Genomic DNA, 24,084 nt, shown 5'->3' with positions numbered 1-24,084 from the left:
CACCTGCAAGTCCTACATTACAATGGCCCTGTTCTGCAGCGAAATATCCCAGGCCAAGCCATCTCCAGCTGCTTCATCAATGTCCTTCCCTCCATCATAAGTTCAAAGGTGGGAATGTACAATGACAAATGTGCAATTAATACCACCCACAACTCCCCAGTTTAAGTTTAACTTAGCACAATCCATTAGAGATTGGGCAACTTTGGATTTAGTCATAGCAATGAGAAAGTCCAATTGCTAGGCCCTAAGGGATCCTTCCATATCTGCAACAAATTCACCTGAACCTCCACACATATCATTTACTGCATCCGCTGCACCTGATGTGGCCTTTTCTATATTGGGGAGACAGGCCGCCTACTTGAGGAACGTTTCAGAGAACACCTCTGTGACACCCGGACCAACCAACCCAACCACCCCGTAGCTCAACAGTTCAACTACCCCTCCCACTCCACCAAGGACATGCAGGTCCTTGGACCCCTCCATCGCCAGACCATAGCAACACAACGGCTGGAGGAAGAGCACCTCATCTTCCACCTACGAACCCTCCAACCACAAGGGATGAACTCAGATTTCTCCAGTTTCCTCATTTCCCCTCACCCCACCTTGTTTTAGTCCCAACCCTCGAACTCAGCACCACCTTCCTAACCTGCAATCTTCTTCCTGATATCTCCGCCCCCACCCCCACTCTGGCCTATCACCCTCACCTTAACCTCCTTCCACCAATCGCATTTCCAACGCCCCTCCCCCAAGTCACTCCTCCCTACCTTTTATCTTAGCCTGCTTGACACACTTTGCTCATTCCTGAAGGACGTATGCCCGAAACATCGATTCTCCTGCTCCTTGGATGCTGCCTGACCTTCTGCGCTTTTTCAGCAACACATTTTCATCCTAAATTATTCACAAGGTTTATAAATAAAACATGCAAAACTGGCAGTGCGTACGTAAAAGGAGAGTGCAGCTCTGTGTTCAAAATGCTACTTCAGGCTCCCTCAGAAATGACCTTTCTACACCACTCTGTACATTCCCCAAAATAAGAACAACAAGAGATTGTCCCACTATTTCCATCGCTGTGAGCATCATGTGGGGAGGAATACAATCTCCAAGGTTACACAGCATCCTGGCTTGAATCAATATCATTGTCCCTTCACTGTCACTTGTTTAGAATTCTGTGGCTCTCTTTGAAACATATCAGTTAGTGTCCCTGCACCATGAGGATCACTGGGGTTCACCACCATATTCTGAATGGAAATTAAACATAGGAAATAAATGCTGGTCTTGTTAACGGAATTCACCTTACAAGAACAACTGACAGGAATCTGCTCAATTAACGGCATCCATTCTAACCTGTCTGATTTCTAACGCCGTTTTAATGAGGCTTTTACTTTGACCTAAGCATCTGATCGTTCTGTAACTCCATGAAACTTCCACGAGTGCTTTCGCAGTGCTGATTAAAAATCACATTTGCAAGTTGTGCTCATCATTCTGAAAGGGAGAGCCTTTTTGCACTTGAGAATGCTTTCATTATTTGTCAGTATCTAAAGGCAATAGCTACAAAGAAACTAAGATCAGGAGTAAGTGATTGGACAACTTGAACCAAGTCTGCCATGTAATAAGATCATGGATGATCTGATTGTGGCTATGCCCTATAACTTTAATTCATAATTCATAGCCGATAAACTGTCTGACTGTGTCTTAGAATATTCATTGTCTTACGTTTCATCACTCTCTGGGAGGGATGTTCCCACAGACGCAGAACCCTTTGAGATGGTTAAAACAATCACAAACTCCTTCACTGGGATATTCTCCAGTTTCCAGGAGTCCATCCATTTCTGGAAATCTCTCGCACAAATTGAAATATTGTTTCAGCATTCAACTTGAATAGACTACTCAGAATATTATGGGTTTAAAAGGGATCATGCGTCATTTGCCTAAACCCTAACTGATCCAAAGCCAATCTGACAACGTTCTTTCAGAGATAAATGCTCCTCACAGGAATCAGTTGAGTGAATCTTCTCTGGACTGCTTTTCATGTCATTGGGCCCTCAGCTCTCCTAATGTGGTCTCACATACCCTACAAAAGTGTAGGATATCTTCCCTACTCCTGAATGTATTCTCTTTCAAAAGGTTTGAAAATTTATATCGCCTCCCTATGATGTGCACGCAACGTGTTTTTTTTTGTTATCCAGGTGTCTGATTCCTCTGTGCCTCAGCTTTGCAATCTCTCCATTGGATTAATGCACCGTTTTTCATTCAAATCACCAATCTATTCAAACACAGACACATGTTTCCTGCTATGCCCCATATACCAATATATCATTCACTTGACCCACTTCGAACTCTCTATAATATAATGAAGTGGAGGTCAACATCCATCTGATAATTAAAAGCAATGCACCCAGCGAAGAGAGTGTGACAAGTGATGTAACCCACTTCCTTTTTGACAACCCAGTTTGTTATAAAGGAATGGTTCAATGAAATGGAATCCTTTCACGCATTTTGTAATTAACAAGTACTATTTGATTGTCTAAGGGTGACACCGTGGCTCAGGGGCTAGCACTGCTGCCTCATAGTGCCAAAGACCCAGGCTTGATTCCAACCTCGGGCAACTGTCTATGTGTAGTTATCACATTCTACTCGTGTCTGCGTGGGGTCAAACACGTGCTCCTGTTTCCTCTCACAATCAATGATGTGCAGGTTACTTGAATTGGGCATGCCAAATTGCCCATAGTATTCACGGATGTGGAGGTTAGGTGCGTTAGTCAGGGGTAAATATAGTCAATAGTGTAGAGGATTGCATCTGAGTGGTTTACTCTTTGGAGGGCCTGTTCGTCCGAAGGGCCTGTTTCCCTACTCTATGTATTCTATGATTCTAACTTGAACAGTGAACAAATCACTAACAAACTGAACGAGCAGTCTGTAACTAATTACGTTTTCCGGAAAAAAAAACAAGATTTTCATGATATGCAGTTTCATTAATGCGGATTCCACTCATAAATCCAGTAGTACTAAGAGTAAAATTAAAACTTAGTTTCTCAAAGTTCATCCAGAATGGAATCTCTTGAAATTTCTGTATCTTATTCCGTCGTCTTTCTCTGCCTGAAATGCCTTCTCAGTTGTTTTCTGGTTTCAAGAATATTTGCTCAGCGTGTTGTGTACCTTTATTGATGGATAGAGGTTTTTAGGCAGGGCATGGAGATTTTTTGTGAGACCCCAATATTTCTTTCACAGATGACACTTCCCTGTCATCGTTTTTTTCAGCTAGCAGTGGACTCCCCCCCTCTGTCCAATTGCCTCTCTGTTATATATATCTCCTTGACACAATAAATTCTTAGTATATGATTAGTTTCATACTGTTAACGCAAAAATGGTTCCTAATCTCCAAGTGCCGTTTGAAGTTAATTGGCAGCATTTGAACTGTTGCCTGGATAAAAATGCTGCTTGGGCCTGCTAACTGAACAGGTTTGATCCATTCTTTCAATTTGGGCACCTGTAAACTGCTTACCACAGACATTTGTTCTTCTGTTGAATCACCAAAAAGCACCTTACCTTGTTAAAAGTCATCATGGTATTGCCAAAAATTTTGCAAGTTCGCCGCTTTCACTAACCAATAGACTGATATGCACACTGATACCTCCACCTCTATAATAATAGCCCGATCAAAAAATCCTGATGAAGATTTTTTTTAAAACTCTTATTTCAAAACCAGGCAGCTGTCGAATCTTCTCGATATTCCTTTCTTATTATTGGGGATTCTGCTTCCCAGGTCTTTGGTTGATAAAGGTCCCTGTCAGATTAGATTAGATTACTTACAGTATGGAAACAGGCCCTTCGGCCCAACAAGTCCACACCGCCCCGCCGAAGCGAAACTCACCCATACCCCTACATTTACCCCAGCACCTAACACCTGACCTGCACATCTTTGGACTATGGGAGGAAACCCACGCAGACACGGGGAGAATATGCAAACTCCACACAGTCAGTCGCCTGAGGCGGGAATTGAACCCAGGTCTCTGGCGCTGTGAGGCAGCAGTGCTAACCACTGTGCCACCGTGCCGCCCTTGAGAGCAGATCTTTCTGCTGCCAGGCTGGACTTGTTAGCGGCTTGCTGCTCTTTGCAGCTCTGGCCAACTGTTCAAAATGTTTGATATTTATACCTTCAAAAATTGGATTGTTTTATTGGTTTTATTATTGTACAAACACTAAATACAAACTTGATTAGCATTTGGCGTCTTGGCACATTATTTAAACTGATTGGCTGAATTTAAATTTGAATTTGTTTCATAGCAACCCAGATAATGCTAGCTGTTTGACCAAATATTACATTTTTAATTTTTCCACTACTCTGGCCAGCCTTTCAAATCTCTTGAAGGTATATACACTTAAAGATTCATAACACTATCCACCCTATCTAACCCTCTGATTATCTTTTCTAGATCAATTCAGACAGCTCTCATCCTTCTTCTCTCGAATGAAAACAGCGACAACTACCTCAGACTTTCCTTATAAGACCTTCTCTCAAAAACAGGCAACATCCTTGTAAATCTCTTTTGCACCCTTTCCAAACGTTCCACGTCCTTCCTGTAATGTAGCAAGCAGAAATATACAGTACTCCAAGTGCGGCCACATCGGAGTTTTGTGCCCCTGCAGTATGATCATGTGGCTCCAAAATTCTATCCCTCTTCCAATAAAAGCTAACATACTCTACGCCTTCTTAACAAGCCTATTAAACAGATTGGCAACTTTCAGTGATCTACGTACATTGACACCGAGATCTCTCTGCTCGTGGACACTGCCAAGAATCTTACCATTGGCCCAGTACTCTTTATTCATTTTGCTACTTCCAAAATGAATCACCTCACACTCTTGCACATTAACCTGAAGTTGCCACCTCTCAGCCCAGCTCTGTAGCTTATCTATGTCCCTCTGTAACCTGCAACATCGTTCAGCACTATCCACACTTCACCAACCTTAGTATCATCATTAAATTTACTACCACATCATTTTATGCCCTCATCTAGGTAATTTATTAAAATGACAAACAGCAGTAATCCCAACAAGGTCCTCTGTAGGAACTATAGTTTTTAGTGTAGTCTGTGAAAACAGAAAACATTGCTTTTGTGCCTTTGCCATTTTTGAGTTTTTCATCGTTATTTTGTCAGTTTCATCCTGCAAAGAGCCATCACTTAGTTTCACTCTGCGATTCTTTTTTATGTACTAGTGAAAGCTACAGGTATCAGTATTTATATTTCCGTTCATTTCTTGTCATAGCTTCTTTTAATGTTGTGTGTTAACCCTTTGCTGATTTTTTTTTGTTTGTTTTCATCAATTCACAGGAAGTGGGTATTGTTGCGTAGGCCAGCATTTATTGCTCATCCTTGATTTCCCAGAGGGCAGTTAGGAGTTATCTACATTGATGTGGGTCCGGAGTCACATATCGGTCAGACCAGGTAAGGATGGCAGTTTCCTTCCACATAGGACATTAGTGAAACAGGTGAGCTTCTTCTGACAATCTACTCATGTTCACCATCAGTTTGGTAAAAACAATGACTGCAGATGCTGAAAAATACATACTGGATTAGTGGTGCTGGAAGAGCCCAGCAGTTCAGGCAGCATCCAACGAGCAGCGAAATCGACGTTTCGGGCAAAAGCCCTTCATCAGGAATAAAGGCAGCGAGCCTGAAGCATGGAGAGATAAGCTAGAGGAGGGTGGGGGTGGGGAGAGAGTAGCATAGAGTATAAAGGGTGAGTGGGGGAACGAGATGAAGGTGATAGGTCAAGGAGGAGAGGGTGGAGCGGATAGGTGGAAACGAAGATAGGCAGGTCGGACTAGTCAAGGAGACAGTAAGTGAGCTGGAAGTTTGAAATTAGGATGAGGTGGGGGAAGGGGAAATGAGGAAACTGTTGAAGTCCACATTGATGCCCTGGGGTTGAAGTGTTCCGAGGTGGAAGATGAGGCGTTCTTCCTCCAGGCGTCTGGTGGTGAAGGAGGCCCAGGACCTCCATGTCCTCGGCAGAGTGGGAGGGGGAGTTGAAATGTTGGGCCACGGGGCGGTTTGGTTGATTGGTGCGGGTGTCTCGGAGATGTTCCCTAAATCGCTCTGCTAGGAGGCGCACAGTCTCCCCAATGTAGAGGAGACCACATCGGGAGCAACGGATACAATAAATGATATTAGTGGATGTGCAGGTGAAACTTTGATGGATGTGGAAGGCTCCTTTAGGGCCTTGGATAGAGGTGAGTGAGGAGGTGTGGGCACAGGTTTTACAGTTCCTGCGGTGGCAGGGGTAAGTGCCAGAATGGGAGGGTGGGTCGTAGGGGGGTGTGGACCTGACCAGGTAGTCACGGAGGGAACGGTCTTTGTGGAAGGTGGAAAGGAGTGGGGAAGAAAACATATCCCTGGTGGTGGGGTCTTTTGGAGGTGGCGGAAATGTCGGTGGATGATTTGGTTGATGCGAAGGTTTGTAGGGTGGAAGGTGAGCACCAGGGGCGTTCTGTCCTTGTTACGGTTGGAGGGGTGGGGTCTGAGGGCGGAGGTGCGGGATGTGGACGAGATGCGTTGGAGGGCATCTTTAACCACGTGGGAAGGGAAATTGCGGTCTCTAAAGAAGGAGGCCATCTGGTGTGTCCTATGGTGGAACTGGTCCTCCTGGGAGCAGATACGGCGGAGGCGGAGAAATTGGGAATACGGGATGGCATTTTTGCAAGAGATAGGGTGGGAGGAGGTGTAATCCAGGTAGCTATGGGAGTCAGTGGGTTTGTAAAAAATGTCAGTGTCAAGTCGGTCGTCATTAGTGGAGATGGAGAGGTCCAGGAAGGGGAGGGAGGTGTCAGAGATGGTCCAGGTAAATTTAAGGTCAGGGTGGAATGTGTTGGTGAAATTGATGAATTGCTCAACCTCCTCCCGGGAGCACGAGGTGGCGCCAATGCAGTAATCAATGTAGCGGAGGAAGAGGTGGGGAGTGGTGCCGGTGTAATTACGGAAGATCAACTGTTCTACGTAGCCAACAAAGAGACAGGCATAGCTGGGGCCTGGACTATCTCTGACACCTCGCTCCCCTTCCTGGACCTCTCCATCTCCATTAGTGACGACCGACTTGACACTGACATTTTTTACAAACCCACTGACTCCCACAGCTACCTGGATTACACCTCCTCCCACTCTATCTCTTGCAAAAATGCCATCCCGCATTCCTAATTTCTCCGCCTCCGCCGTATCTGCTCCCAGGAGGACCAGTTCCACCATAGGACACACCAGATGGCCTCCTTCTTTAGAGATCGCCATTTCCCTTCCCACGTGGTTAAAGATGCCCTCCAACGCATCTCGTCCACATCCCGCACCTCCGCCCTCAGACCCCACCCCTCCAACCGTAACAAGGACAGAACGCCCCTGGTGCTCACCTTCCACCCTACAAACCTTCGCATCAACCAAATCATCCACCGACATTTCCGCCACCTCCAAAAGACCCCACCACCAGGGATATGTTTCCCTCCCCACCCCTTTCCGCCTTCCACAAAGACCGTTCCCTCCGTGACTACCTGGTCAAGTCCACACCACCCTACGACCCACCCTCCCATTCTGGCACTTACCCCTGCCACCGCAGGAACTGTAAAACCTGTGCCCACACCTCCTCACTCACCTCTATCCAAGGCCCTAAAGGAGCCTTCCACATCCATCAAAGTTTCACCTGCACATCCACTAATATCATTTATTGTATCCGTTGCTCCCGATGTGGTCTCCTCTACATTGGGGAGACTGGGCGCCTCCTAGCAGAGCGATTGAGGGAACATCTCCGAGACACCCGCACCAATCAACCAAACCGCCCCGTGGCCCAACATTTCAACTCCCCCTCCCACTCTGCCGAGGACATGGAGGTCCTGGGCCTCCTTCACCGCCGCTCCCTCACCACCAGACGCCTGGAGGAAGAACGCCTCATCTTCCGCCTCGGAACACTTCAACCCCAGGGCATCAATGTGGACTTCAACAGTTTCCTCATTTCCCCTTCCCCCACCTCATCCTAGTTTCAAACTTCCAGCTCACTTACTGTCTCCTTGACTTGTCCGACCTGACTATCTTCTTTTCCACCTATCCGCTCCACCCTCTCCTCCTTGACCTATCACCTTCATCTCCTCCCCCACTCACCCATTGTACTCTATGCTACTCTCTCCCCACCCCACCCTCCTCTAGCTTATCTCTCCATGCTTCGGGCTCAGTGCCTTTATTCCTGATGAAGGGCTTTTGCCCGAAACGTCGATTTCGCTGGTCGTTGGATGCTGCCTGAACGGCTGTGCTCTTCCAGCACCACTAATGCAGTACTCACCATCAGTTTGTTAATCCCAAATTTGAATTCAAATTCCACCATCTGCCATGGCAGGATTCGACCCCAGCTCACCAGAACATTGTCTGGGTCTCTCGATGAGCAGTTTAGCTGTAATGCACTAGGCCACCGCCTTACCCAATCTCCCGGAGCATGACTAACTTGTGCAGTATGATTTGCCCTAGTTTTTGCCCTCATGTTGTCGTTGAATTCCTTATCAAGACATGGATACATTTTCTCTGTCATGCAATTCCTCTTCTCTCACAAATATACTTTAATTGAGAGGCATTTAGTATCCCCTTAAGTATTTGCCAAATTTCTTCATCTGTCCTGCCTTTGACTGTTCCCCCACACCCCACCAACACCTTCCTTAGGCCACTGTAAGTATCATTACCCTACACTAAGGCTCTCGTATGTGACTCTGTCCTCACTCTTTCAATCTAAATTTGAAACTACAGCATGTTGTGGTCATTCTTTTCAAGAGGATCCTTTCCTGCAAGATCGTTTTTCATTCCTTGCTTATATCAAAACTAAAGTACCCTGCTCTCTGGTTGGTTCCACGACATGTGTTCTTAGAAACTATCCTTCATATACTCTACGATTTGTTCTTGGAGCCTACCCTTTGCCAAGTTGATTAATTGATTCAATATGCACGTGTATCCCACCGTTGTTATCTTGTCACGAACCTTCATCATTTCCGACCTCAGAAGTATTTTAGGGAGACGGTGGCTGAAAATTACTCTTCCAAAGAGGTTTCTTCAGTTGCTTTTTATTTGCACCTGGACTGATTTTAATTTTGCTCCCTAGTGCCAATATCATTTCTTAATATAGCCTTGATATCATCCTTAACCAACACACCAATTCCACCTCCTTTACCTTCATGTCTATCCTTTCGGAATACGGAGTACCCATGGGCAGTTCACTGTCCAGTCCTGATCTTCCTGTAACCATGTTACAATCATCCTTACCAGGCCATACCCATTTATGTCTGTATCTACTGCCAGCTCAGAAATTTTATTCGAAATACTGTGTGCTTTTAGGCCTAAGGATTTTAAATAAGATTGTTTCGATTTATTTTTCCCCTTTAATAGTTTCTTGAGTACGAGCTCCTTGATCTCACACACCGCACTCCTTCACGAACCCCATACATTCCATCTTCATTTATTAATCGTTGACATACATCTCGATCATTTATTCCAATCTCCAACTAACATTTTGGACTGATTTGATTCCTTCTCGCAGCATCGTCATGAGACTCACCTCTACATTCTGCTCCGTTGCTGACCTGCTGCTTTGTTTCCCAGCCTCCTGGTTTATTAGTTTATATCCACCCAATTTGCACGAGAAAACCTCCCCACTAGGATGTTGGTGCTCTTCCAGTTAAGATACAATCTCTCCATTTCTTAAAGCCCCCACCTGTCGTGGAAGAGGGCCCAATGATCCAGAAATCTGAAATCATCGCCCCTGAAGTAGCTCTTTTACCATATGTTAATCGTTACCTAATCCTTACCTCTTTTACACCAGGCATTGGGTGTAATTCAGACATTACAGAGAATTGTTTTCTCTCTCTCTCTCACACACACACACACACACACACACACACACACCCTTCATTACTTTGAAGAAGAATACCTGGAACCTTATAAATAATCAGAATGATAAGTGGAATGAAGAAATTAGTTAAAGGTAGGATGTGAGAAATTAGAGTAATGAACTTACTCCTGATTGATCAGAACAGACTAGGATGTGAACTTATTGCAGTGATCAAAATTATGGCAAAAAAACAGGGTAAAATAAGAATACTTCATTTCTCTTAGCTGGCATTACATCATCCCAGTTTCAAGATCATCGGCACAAGACGTTGGAGTGAGATAAGTCAAAAGCTCTTTATTGAGAGAGTTGTTAGGATTTGGAATGCCCTACCTGGGAGATTTGTGAATGAAGACTCAAGAGGGAAATGGATATATAATTTAACCTTCCCAAATTAAAGGGCAACAGTGATAGAGGTGGCAAATGGGAGGATTTGGGAGACACTTCCTCAGCTGATGCATACACACTGTTCCAATAGCCTCATTGTGTACATTAAAGTTCTGTTCTCTATCAGGTACAGATGCAAGTCAAAGCCAGTATCAGATTATTTCCAGCTGTAAATGTTGGCAAATATCTGATCATTTTGCTGTAGCATAACCATTTATAATGCAAGTATTGCAAGTTCAGCTTCCTGATGAAGTCTAATTAGTACTCAGCACACGAATATTTTAAATTTTGTATCCCAACAAATAAAACAAATATTTCCTTTGCTTTGCCACAATACTCTTTCGAAAATGTCTGACTGTTTACTCACACGGATGTATGTTGTTCATTCTTTTTCACATTTCACATTAAATACCATTCATTCTGAAAATTGCAAGGTTTCAAATTGTTGTTCACTTCAATTTAATAACATAAATCATTTATTTAATCTAATATTCTCTGAATTATTGTCATTTTTCAATTGTTGGAAAATAACTGAAGCTCGCACATTTGGTGAGAAATTAAACTGATCGATTATGCATAAATATGTAAGAACGCAATTTCTATATTACTGTTCAATAGTTTTCTCACTCGAAAAATACAATCATTCAGAAGCCAACGACTTTCCAAATGTTGGAGCAACGATGTATTCATTTAAATACTGACAATGAGTGTGCAATTGCAGCGAGTTTTGAGAAGATTTTTAGCTCAGGTTGAAATTTTGGATGTAGGCTTCTTCGCTGAGCTGGGAGGTTCATTTCGAGATGTTTTACCATCTTCATCTTCAGTGGGCCTCAGGGGAACCAACGCTGAAACTTCCTGCTTTCTATTTATATGTTTGAGTTTCTTTGGGTTTGTGATGTCATTTCCTGTGGTGATGTTATTTCCTGCGGTGAAGTCACGTCCTGTTCCTTTTCTCAGGGGTGATGGCTGAGGTCTAACTCGGTGTGTTTGTTGATAGAGTTCAAGTTGAAATGCAATGCTTCTCGGAATCCTCGTGCGTGCCTCTATTTGGTTTGTCCTAGGAGGGATGTGTTGCCCCAGTTGAAGTGGTGTCCTTCCTCATCCGTATGTGAGAATACTAGTGAGAGAGGATGATGTATTTTTGTGGTTACATGATGTTCATGTATGCAAAAGCATGTAATTGTGATCACCACTATAGTCAGATAACATGTTCTTTGTTCGGTATTAAATAAAATATACAATCTTTATTTTTGTATCATAAAATGTTGGCAGGAAAGTATATTTTAGTTCCATAAATATAACATCAACCTAATTATTTTCAGAGGTGATGCAATTATTGTTTGGTTAAATAATGATATTTCACACTTTTGTGAATCACAGTTCACGATCATAGCAAATATCTGATTTTATCAGATCAGATTGCAATCATAACCTACATTGAAAAAAGACTTTAAAAGATTTGAATTCATGCACAGCTGCCTGTGATACTGGGTAAGACATTTGTCTGCTCTTAAATGAATCCAGAGAGCTTCCACCTGGGTCAGGGCAGTCATTCAAACATTATTTCACAACAAATTATTTCGACTCCATCTTCGGTCTGAGCCTTGACTGGGGGCAGATGAATGGACATGGAGTCTCAGAATCACATCGCACAAGTTACTTATGGTGATTATATCTGGCCTGCCTCCCAGACTCCAAGCATCTGCTATCTGGACCAGACACTGGGTAAAGACAAGTTGACAGTATTCTGCAGCACATTGTGTCTCGCAAAGAAAGCTCCAAACCCGTGTCCAATAAATGTCACCTTCACATTCACCAGTATACAAATAAAATTGTACATCTCTGTTGATGGACAAAAAAATAATACATGGGTCAACCAACAAAATCTATCTGAAGAAAACAGCAGCAAATGACAAGTCCAGAATCACCTTAATAACAGAACTTGACAGATTCTGTCTGGTGTAGGTCATCACACACATGTTGTACTGGTACTCAGGTGACTGTAAAAATGCACCCCAGAAGTGGACGCCTTGGCCCAAGGCCCCTACAGAGCTTCCTGATCTCACACACATCACTCCCTCACACATTCAACAATTGAAAAGAATCCACATGCTGAGTGAAACATAGAACAGTACAGTGTAGACCCTTTGGCCTTGACATCCTGCCGACTCTTTATCCTACTCTAACATCAGACTAACCTACATACCCTTCATTATACTATCATTCAATTGCCTATCCAATCGTCTCTTAATATATCCCCAATGCAGCTGACTCTACTACAGTTGCCAGCAGTACATTCCAACCATCCACCATTCTCTATGAAAGGAACCTACCTCTGACATCTCCATTCAACCTTCCTCCACTTACCTTTAGGTTTTTCGCCCTTGTGATAGATATTTGCATCATGGGAAAAAGTATCTCGCTATCCACTCTATCTTTGCCTCTCGTCATCTTATAAACCTCTATCAAGTCATCTCTCATACTTCTTTGTATTCATCAAATGCAACTTTCCAGAACTAAGTAATGGAGAAAGTGAGAACTGCAGATCCTGATGAACTGCTGATTCCCAAAGCTTTGACTCTCCTGTTCCTCAGATGCTGCCCCAATGGCTGTGCTTTGCCAGCACCACACGTTTCGACTCTGATCCCCAGTACCTGCAGTTCTCACTTTCTCCATTACTTCGAGCTCTCCCCTCTGCACACTGAACAGGGAATTAATCAGCAGAAACCCGTTGCATGTGGAGCTGACTGTTTAGTTCTGGAAAGCTGCATTTGATGAATACATTTATTAAAAGAGAAATTACAATTCAACAAATATTCATTCATTCCCAGAGGTATAGGATTGGTTCATGAATTGGGCAGCTTGAGAACAAACAATGAATGACGAACGAACTCCGCGTTATAGAGTATTCCAGGTGTTACATTCCAGGCTGGATTTTGTTTACCTTAATGCTGGGAATGTTATCGGATAAACAGATGTGATAACGGAATGAGGTGAAATGGAGAGTTGTGACATTTTTGCCATCACAGAGATGTGTTTGAGGGAGGTCAGGGCTGACAACTCAATGTCCTGTCGTACAAGATCTCGAAGCACGACAGGAGAGGTGGTAAAAGAGGAAAGGGGGTAGCATTACTAATTGTGGAGAAAGTTACTGCAGTAAGAAGGATCTAATGAGGCTTGGTGGTTAGGGCTCAGGATCAAAACCATGAAGACACACCGCTGGGGATATATTATAGACTCCCAAACAAAACAAAGTACAGGAGCTGATATAGAACCAATTTACTGAGGTGTGCTAATACAACAATGGGGTCATTATATTCAGGCATTTCGATTCCAAACATTCATTCGGGCAGTGATAACATTTTTAAGAGGGGACAGATGCCTTGAAATTTATTCCTGGGAGCTTGTTATGTCAACGTGTAGCAGATACAACAATGGGCGGGGCTGTGCTGGGCCTCACCGTGGGAACGACGCCAGTCAGATGTTGCAGGCAGGATTGGGGTGAGCATGAAAGGACCAGTGACCGTGTCTCCTATGTCTTGAGTTTGCTAAGGAAAAGACCCAGAAATGTTTGAAAAATAAAAGCTTCTTGGATTTTGGAGACCGATTTTATGAAAAAAATATGACAGGATCTGGCCAAAGTGCAGATGCTTCTGGGTGCAACTGTAGCAGAACAGCGTGGGGCGCTAGTTAGGGGGTCACTTGAACAAAATGTAATTGATGACAGTATCGGCCCAGCATGTTACACCGAAGATAAATTTTAGGAACACAAGCCCAGAGAACCTCGGGTGTCGACACATTTCCGAACAGAATTAAAAAGGAAAAAGAAGCTTAAAGCAGTTACAAAGTGAGCAGGTCCACGGAGGTCCGAAAAGAATATAGAAAGTGTAGGGCAAAACTTAAAAAGTCAGTAGAAGAGCAGAAATGTTGGCGGGGAGTTAAAACATTCAAGGGTAGAGATGAGCAAGAATTCAAAGACATTCTTTCGAGTTATTAAGGGGAAGAGGATAACGCGGGAGAGAATGGGGAGTATTAAGGACCAAGGGGGCAGCCTGTGCACGGAGCCAGAGAATATGTTAAACACTGACTTTCTTTCGGTCTTCAGTTTGAAGAAGGAGTTCCTGGATTCAAGGAGAGTGACCGTGTGATCCTTGAGTGAATTGATACAGAAGCTGGCAATGAATTGGAAGTTTTTGTGGGATAGAGAGTAGTCAAATGCACAGACCAGAATGCGCTGTATCTTAGGCTGACGTGAGGAGAATACTGTCTCTTAACTTTTCATTTTTGTTTTGCCTCTGGCCACAGAGAAGGTGTGATAGGACAGGATAATATCTAATATTGATACAACTTTCAAACAGAGTGCTAGAAATACCGCATGGGGTTAAAGACCACCAAGTCTCACATCAGTGAGAGGGAAATCATGTTCGAAAATTCTTCGGGCTGTTGAGGCTGGCTCATTAAATATCTTTAGGATTGAGGCAGACATTCTCATACAAGGTTTATGGGGAAAATGCAGACAAGTGGAATGGGGGATTATCAAAATCGATCTCACCTAATTGAGTGGAAAAGCAGACTCAGTGAGCGGATAGACATATTGTTGGCCCTGTGTCGAATTGTATCATTTTTTCAATCGCCTTGTATTCTCTGGAACATCAACCTCTCTCGCTGTGGAGTGAGACACAGTTTGGAATGCAGTCGATAGATTCATGGAATTAATAAATGCAGTACTCTTAGACAGAAAGGACCAAGGGACTGTGACAACGCAGATTGGCTGCCGGGGTCAAGATTAGCATCAGCGCAGTTAGCACTACCAGAAGGAAAATCTCAGTAAGACATCTTCCAAGGCCAATCAGTGATCTTGGATGGAGAGCAGGTAGTTAGTGGCCAGGTGTCAAGGAGTGCTTAATGCCCAAGTGCTACATCACTGAGTGTCTCCCTCCTTCCCTAACCAAAACTAAATGTGAAGGGGTAGAGAGACATGCGGTTGGTAGCAGAGTCAGGAGTAATGTTTGGCTCAAGAGGTTTTGGACAACAGCAGCTCAGCGAAAACTACAGGCAAGCTCAAAAAAAAGTCCTTTAAACTTTAGTCTTGCAGCAATGGAGATGGCAGTTAGGACTGTTGATACGGGATGTGGGGAGCTCAGAGAAATTCCCACAGTCCTTGGTAACTACACGTGTGGAAAATGCACCCAGCTGCAACTCCTGGGAGACCGTGTTCGGGAGCTGGAGCTGGATGCACTCAGGATCATCTGAGATATTGAGAACTTCATCGATAAGAGCTTTCGTGTTGTGGTCACACCCAAGACTCGCCCCAATCATATTTCTGTAATGACTATAATATCCCAGTCCCGCATTAAGATCCATGTTGTGAGTACATTAGGTTTACCTATCTGACCTGTTGCATTTAAATAAGGGCAATTTAATCCAACATGAGTCCTTGCTCCCTGTTGTGTTCAAGACAGAGAGGAAGTTGGCGACCACCTGGAATGGGGAACGGAGTAGGCAGAGAATGCAGGAATACCCTATGGCAATTCTCCACAAAAACAAGTACACCGATTTGGAACCTGTTCAGGGTAAATACAATCCAGGGGAAAGCAGCAGTCGCCAAGGTTGGTGGCATTACCATTGACTCTGGGGCACAGTGGGAAAGGGTAACAGTTAACAGGACCTTAGAGATAGTAGAGTCAATTGTTAGAGGGACAGACCGGAGATTCTGTGGCTTCAAATGGGAATCCAGAATGTTGAGTTACCGCCCAGGTGCCAGGGTCCAGGATGTCTCCGAGCGGCTGCAGAACATTCTCAAGGGGGAGGGGGAGAAGCCAGAAATCATTATGCACGTTGGCACAAATGACACGGGTCGATGTCGGAATGAGGTCGGACACAGTGATTAGTGAGAGCTGGGAGAAAAGTTAAAAACCAGGACCTTGACCATGGTCATCTCCTGATTACTTCCATTGTAATGAGCTAGTGAAAGTAGGAACAGGAGGATATGGCAGATAAATAAGTAACTAAAGAATTGGTGCAGGGGTCGGGGGGCAGGGAGATTCAGATTTTTACATTGTTGTCTTTTCTGTGACAGAGTTGACCTGATCAGGAGGGACAGGTGGTGCATGCACTGGGAATGGGACCAGGATCTTGTTGGCGAATTTTGTTCATGCTACAAGGGAGGATTTAAACTATATTGGCGAGGAGCAATATCGTCATGATCAGGGAGGCAAGAACGAGGCTGGTAGGAGATACAGTAATCAGAAACAATAAAGTGAAGAGACAGGACAGGCTGGAACATGATAAGGAGTAAGGAATGCCTGTTGGATTAAACTACTTTCATTTCTGTGCAAGAGGGTTGGCAGGTAAGACCAATAAACTAATGGCGTGGATAGGAACATGAGATTGGGATAATGTAGCCTTTATAGAAACATGGCTAAGCGAGGGTCAGGACTGGCAGCTTCACGCATCAGGTGCTGGTGCTTTAGGCGGGACACGGATGGTGGAAGGAGGGGAGGAGTTGAACTTTTGATTAAGGGGATTATCACAGCAGTAATCAGAGATAAAATAACTGACCAATCATCCAGTGAGGCTTCACGGGTGGAGCTAAGAAGTAGGAAGTGGATGATGATGTCACTGGGTTTGTACTATCGGCCTCCAAATAGTCAACGTGAATTTGAGTAACAAATATGCAGGGGGAAAGTAGACATGCAGGAGGAATATGGTTGTCAGAAGAGTGGATTTTAATTTGTAACAGACTGAGACTGCCAGAGCGTGAAGGGATTTGATGGAGTGGAATCCGATAAGTGAATTCAGGAAACTTTCCTCCAGCAGGATGGAGAGTGTCCTACTTGGGAAGGGGCAAAACTCAAACAACTCTTGGGAAACAGAGCGGGACAGGTGACTGAGGTGACAGTGGGGGAGCACTTTGGGACCAGTGACCATCGTCCTATTAATTTTCAAATAGCTATGGAGAGGGACAAAGCTGGTCCACAGGTTCAAGTTCTAAATTGGGACAAGGGGAATGTTGATGGGATTGGACAGGATCTTGCAGGGGTCGACTGGAGTAATTTTTTTGCGGGTAAATGGCTCGCTGGCTAGTGGGAATCCTTTAAACGTGAGATAGCTAGAGTTCAAAGTCTATATGTTTCTGTGAGGGTGAAGGGCAAGGTTGGCAGGAATGGGGAACCCAGGATGACAAGAGATATTTAGGCATTGACTGGAAAAAAGGGATGTGTGACTCAGGCACAGGCAACTGGGATCAAGGGAGTCCCTGGCGCACAATAAGGAATATAGGAGTTAACCTTTGATGGAAATCAGGAGACAAAGTGGTTATGAAAGAACCTTGGCTGAGAAGATTAGGATGAATCCAAAGAGGCACTTTAAGAATATGTGAGAAGTCTGGTTGAATTTATAAAACAGATGTCAAGCTGGAAGATTAAGTCCAATCCCAAGATCCTGTGCTTAACCAAAGTAGACTACAACAGGATGAGACAGTAATTTTTCAAAGTGCACAACAAAATTATGTATATTTGTGAAAAGGAAGGACTGTAGGAAAAGGAGTAATCTGTCATTTGTATCTAAGGAAATTAGGGAGTCTATCAAATTGAAATAGAAGGCATACAAATTGGCAAAGACCAAGGAGAAACTAGGAGATTAGAAAAACTTTAAAGATCAACAAAAAGCTTGATGGGATTTTGACTGGGTATACAAATGAGTAGCTATCCCCAGGGCAAGAATAGCAGTTTACACTGCTCGAGGAAACCTATTGCGTGGGGAACATATGGCCTATTTAATTGTTGAAGTACTTATCTGAAGAAGTCTGTCAGCATAGAGATGAACCTGATAAAGTTAAAAATTACATCGTGCTTGGAAAGCTAGTGCTTCCTAATAAACCTGTTGGACTACAACCTAGTGTCATGTGATTTTTAACTTTGTCCACCCCATTCCAAGACCGGCTCCTCCACATGAGAATCCTGACAGACAACCCCACCGAAAATGAAGCACCTGTCAAGTACTTGACTGAGCCACGGAGGTGTTGGGGAGGGGTGTGTTGTTAAAAAAAAAATGCTGAATTGAACTAGTATTTTTAAACTGCCGTTGCCACGGAGATAATCCTGACAACCAGCTTCCATTCAAAGCCACAAAGCACGTTAACATGGACTTGCCTGTGTCTCAGTCCGTTTTCCAGTCACACTGAGATTTGAAATATTCGCCCACGGACAGAATACACACCTTTTCTTCCAGATGAAAAGGCCAATGATATTCAGATCGGCACGGATCAAGTAACTATCAGATCAGAACATGAAGTTCAATTTGAATTTCTCATCCGCAAATCCACCCTTTCAGTACCCTACAATAGGAAAAAACAAGTCAACATTGTTAATACAGGATGGAACTTTAAAAGACAATGATAGTATTAAATTGTAGTTTCCTTGTTCCCCCAAAACTTTAAATCTCAGTCTCACAATTTCTCTCTCTTGTTAACTGAAATCCAAACCAATCTCATCCCTCCTTTCCTCCACACTCAGTTCTCGCAATCTCTCTCCTCGTCTTGAATTCAGTTTCCGAGCTGCTGTCTGCAGACTAAGAACCAAATCAATGAGTTTGACTTGGAGCCTCCAGGGTGTTGGTGAATCCTCCCCCAATCTCCCAGAACACCCATTCTCTGATGAGAACCATTCTGCACACACTGGCCAAATCATATCTGGTTGAACTAAAATTAACCAAATTAGAACTCTAATTAGAGGCCCATCCTTGTCATTTTCCATAACAATCCTGACTATTCATAAGAGTTCTGACAACTTGCTGCAAAATGCTCCCCCAGTGATACTTTGACCAATCGTCAGGACACCAGGCAAAGGGCTATTCCCCTGGGTCGTGTCCTCAGAAGAAAGAAGGAAGGGAGCTGCTAATGACAGATTAATCCCACACATCCACAGCCTCCCTCCCTGGCACTGACCCGCCCTGCACATCCGCCAACAACTGGCCAGCACAGCGCCCGTGCACTGATCTCCTTTCCAATGGAACATGCTCTCGATCACACAGGAGCCTGGAGGATTGATATCAGCTGCTGCCCAATAGAGTGGAGGGGGCGGGGCTGGAGGACGGGAAATAATGGAATTGTAACCAATGAATGAATGTGGAGGACACTGGGGGATGGACAGGTCAGTGAGGGACAGGAGCAGTGCAGCAGCAGGAGGGAATACTAGACAAACTGAGTAATGGGAGAGTCTGACAGGAGAGAAACTACAGGAAGGTTCTGTTTGGAGCCTCAGGCAGGGACAGCTGGGAGACAGTATGGCCTGGTGGCTTGGGCATGTTTTATAATCATCTTCTTCAAAGCCACTGTTACCAAACTCTGAACCCGATCCTCTTGGTCCAGAGGAAAGGACACTACCACCATTTCATAGTGGGGTTGTGGAAAGAAAGGAAGATTTGCTCAACCTCACTCACATGGAAACTCCGCGAGTTCCTTGTACTTACAGTCTACCGTGGAGATGGAGGAGACAGAGCAGGTGGGAGGGGGTAGGGGGTAGGGATATAGGGACTGCCTTTCAAAAGGAACTCACCTGTGTTGGTGTTATTAACAAGACTCAATACGCAGTCACCAACACAAAGCTGATGTACGTGAACGTTATCCAGAATATTAACTCCTATAACTGGGAGACGCAGACCCCAATGTACAGAGTTAAGTCCTGGCTATCAATAACAGCCTTGTGCGTGGGAAATCATGACTCATGGAGTGGACTGAGTTTACTGAAGAAGTAACAAAGCGGATTGATGAGGGCAGAGCGGTGAACATGATCTTCATGGACTTCAGTAAGGCGTTCAACAAGGTTCCTCATGGGAGATTGGTTCGCAAGGTTAGATCTCATGGAATACTGGGAGAGCTAACTATTTGAATATAGAACTGGTTCAAAGGTCGAAGACAGAGAGCGGTGGTGGAGTGATGATTTTCAGGCTGGAGCCCTGTGACCAATGGAATGTCACAAAGATCGGTGCTGAATCCACTACTGTTTGCCATTTATATTAATGTGAACATAAGAGGGATTGTTAGCATGTTTGCAGATGAGACCAAAATTGGCAGTGTAGTGGACAGTGAAAAAGATTACCTCAGAGTTAAACGGGATCTGGATCAGATGGGCGAATGGGCTGAGGCGCTCAGTTTACATAAATGTGAGATGCTGCATTTTAGGAAAGCAAACATTAGCAGGATTTTTGCAGTTAATAGTAAGTTCCTGGGGAGTGTTGCGAAACAAAGAGACCTTGGAGTGCAGGTTCAGAGTTCCTCGAAAGTAGAGTCACAGGTGGATAGGATAGTGAAGAAGGCAGTTGGTATGCTTTCCTTTATTGGTCAGGGACTGTAGGAAAGGTGTCGGGATGTCGTATTGTGGCTGTACAGGACATTGATTAGGCAACTTTTGAAATATTCCAGCAATTCTGGTATCCTTCCTATCGGAAGGATGTTCTCAAACTTGAAAGGGGTCAGAAAAGAATTACAAGGATGTTGCAGCGTTGGATAGGGTGTTTTCCCTACAGCGTCGGAGGCTGAGGGGTGACCTGATAGAGATTTATAAAATCAGCCTGTCATGGGTAGGGCAAATAGACAAGGTCCTTTCCCTGTGGTTGGGGTATACAGAACTAGGGGAGAGGGAGGGGAGAGTAGGCAGAGAGGGTGGGCTGAGGGTGGGGGGAAAGAGAGGATGTGGGGATTGAGAGTGGTCGCACGGGTGAGGACAGAGATGGGGGCAGGGGAGGACAGACAGAGGCAGGTGAGAATCAGAGAACGGGGAGTGGAACAGAGGGGGAGGGAAACAGAGTGGGGGGGAACAGAGTTATTTTATGGATCCACAACTCAACCCTGTTCCTGTTTTCGCCTCCTCACTTTCAACCCCCCTGAAGAGCTCAGAACTGCATAGTTCCTGGAAAGTCGAGTTTCAGGGAAACTGGGTGCTGAAGACTGCATTTGGCATGCTGACCTTTATTGGTCTGTGCACTCATCAATAAAGGGACCTGGGTTCGATTCCACTTTGTGTCGTGTTGGCACATTCTCCCTCTGTGTGTTAGCACGGGCGTCCTCTGGGCGCTCTGGTTTCCTCAAACAATCCAAAGAGGTGCAGGTTAGGTGGATTAACTGTGGGTAATGCTGGGTTACATGGTTCAGGTGGGATGCTATTCCGATGGTTGGTAAGGTCTCATGGGCTGAATGGGCTGCTTCCACACTGTATGGATTCTGTCACTGAGTATAAGAGTTAGGAGGTCACGTTGTGGCTGTACAGGGCATTGGTGAGGCCAGTTTTAGAATACTACATTCAATTCTAGTCTCCCCGATTTCAGGAAGATAGGACTCAGCGCCATAATAACAAGTTCCTGGGAAGTGTTGACAAATAAATACACTGTGCAGAGTGGTTTGATCGTTCCTTGAAAGTAGGGCTGAAGGTAGACAGGTCGGTGAAGGTGGTGTTTGGTATGCTAGCTGTTATTTGGCAGTGCATTGAGTATAGGAGTTGGGAGATCATGGTTCGGTTGTAGAGTTTATAGGCTCAGCCACTTTTGGAATGCCCAGACTGCTTTACATTCTAGTATCCCTGCTATCGGAAAGATGTTGGGAAACCTGAAAAAGTCCAGAAAAGATTTATAAGGGTGCTGCCAGTATTGAAACATGTGACCCATAAGGAGGGGCTGAGGACATTTTGCCTGGAGTAGTGGACGTTGTGGGATGGCATTATACAACGTCTTCAAGGCTGCAATGTTTCCTGCAACTATCACCATTTCAGATGCTGCCAGACCTGCTGAGGAGCTCCAGTAATTTTTTTTTTAAAATTTCAGATTTCCACGATTTTGCTGAGGCACTTAGAGTCATAGACATTTAAAAGGCTTCATATTTTGTTGACTCTCACCCCTGGGATGGCAGGACTGATGGATGAAGAGGACTCAAACCTCGTTTAATTCTCCTTTCCTTTGTCTTTCTGAGCTGTTGCCTGCATCACGAATACTCTATCTCCCATTCCCTGACCTGAATCTGGCCCATCTAAGCCACTCTTTAGCTCCTAACCCCCTGCCAGACTAGTTACAGTCTCATCAATGGAACTGGCAATCACCCCACCAGGAGATTTCTCCCAGCCCTGCCCAGGGGTAACCAGTCAGGCTGGTACAAGTCTCACCTAGCCCAGAAACGGTCGCAGTGCCTGGAAAATCTAAACGCTTCTCTGGTACACCATTTCTCCAGCCACACATCCAGCTGATCTATCCTCTTGTTCCTGGTCTCACTAGCACATGGCACTGGGTGTAAATCTGACATTATTTCTTTTCATTTTAATATATCTCTGATTTTCCTTTATACATATTTCAGGCCCTCATCCCTTTGTTTCGCGATGTTGTTGGTATCTGTGTGTTCCACAACCATTAGTTATTAACCCTCCAGCTGCAGAACTCACTGTAGCCACTCCATGCTATGACGAATCCTAGCACCAGGGAGGTAACATGCCATCCTTGATTCATGTCTGTGGCCACAGAAGTACCTGCCCTTACTCTGACGACTGATCCCATGTCACGATAGCCCTGCAACTGTCTTTCCTCCTGTTCTGTGCAGCAGAGTTATCTGTGGTGTCATGACCCTGGCTGTTGCTGATTTCCCCGAGAGACCACCCCACCCATTCACCCCCAACAGAATTCCAACCAGTATACAATATCTGTTTGAGAAGGGGATGATGAATGGGGACTCCTGCACTCCCTTGCTGAGCCTTTAACTTGATGTGATGGTCACCTATTTGTGCCTGTGTAACCCTCACCTGCAGTGTGACGAACTCACTAAACGTGCTGTCCATAATATTCTCAGTATCGTAGATGGTCCACTCACAGCTCCAGGTCTGAAAAGCAGTTTCCCAGTAGCGCAGATGGACACACTTCCTACACACATAGCCGTCAGGGACACTGGAAGCGTCCCTTATTTCCCACATTGTACAAGAGGAGCCCGCCACGGGTCTGAAGATTCCTGTCTCAATGTCTCTCTAGATTCAGCTAGTTGCTCTCATTAAGAGAATTTAAAAGAGCTTTCAACCTTACTTCACTTCAAACATGTCCATTATAATCAATAGCCCTAATCTTTACTTAAGCTGATATATTATACTTTAAAAACTGTTAACAAATACTCCACAGTGTCGCTTACAAATTGGCTGTTCCCATTGGGACCATGTGAAATTCTGAATGGCCTGAACTAAAACTGAGTTTCAGCTTCACCTTCTCACTGTCTCATCTCCCTCTGTTTTCACCCAACTCCAAAACATTCTCATTGAGCCAAGCAGCACTCAGCGTCAACATGGCCTTCAGCAATTTCTGGATGAACAGATAATTGTCAGAATCTGTAAAATTCCACCTGAAAAGTTACTGGAATTTGAGTCCATAAGAAATTGTAATGGGAAATTTACATGGAATTGAAAGTAAGGAGTTCACAGGTGAAAGTCATAGAGTGGTTGACTGGGTCTAAACATAACAGTTCCTGCAAAGAGTCGAGGTGTAGTTTGGATAAATCTATGTTCCCTCTCAGACCAATATCTCCTTCCCGGGCTGCACGGCCCAGAACAGAGCACGTACCCCAAGGGTGAACCAACCATGAATTTGTACATCTTTCTGCTATTTGCTTGACAAAAATATGAGAGTCTGGAATAGGGTGGTTCTGGAAAAGCACAGCAGTTCAGGCAGCATCTGAGGAGCAGTAAAATCGACGTTTCGGGCAAAAGACCTTCATCAGGAATAGAGACAGGGTGCCTGCAGGGTGCAGAGATAAATGAGAGGAAGAAAACGTAG

General features: G+C 44.5%; 1 long non-coding RNA gene across 2 annotated transcripts in view; it reads right to left on the bottom strand.

Moving 5' to 3' along the window:
• Nucleotides 1-10,801: 10,801 nt before the first annotated feature.
• LOC140471720 (uncharacterized) overlaps nt 10,802-24,084 on the bottom strand; it is a 49,978-nt gene continuing 36,695 nt past the window's right edge. Inside the window, exons 7-8 of one of the 2 annotated variants that reach the window (XR_011957203.1) lie at nt 18,511-18,628; nt 10,802-12,132 (exon numbers count right to left, since the gene is read on the bottom strand). This is a non-coding gene — a long non-coding RNA (uncharacterized lncRNA). The remainder of the gene's footprint in view (nt 12,133-18,510; nt 18,629-24,084) is intronic. The other variant, XR_011957204.1, reaches the window with a different exon arrangement.

This window comes from Chiloscyllium punctatum, unplaced genomic scaffold (genome assembly GCF_047496795.1).
Source record: "Chiloscyllium punctatum isolate Juve2018m unplaced genomic scaffold, sChiPun1.3 scaffold_155, whole genome shotgun sequence".
Taxonomy (NCBI): Eukaryota; Metazoa; Chordata; class Chondrichthyes; order Orectolobiformes; family Hemiscylliidae; genus Chiloscyllium; species Chiloscyllium punctatum.
The sequence above is the reverse complement of the archived record's forward strand: the minus strand, read 5'-3'. Positions and strand labels throughout refer to the sequence as shown.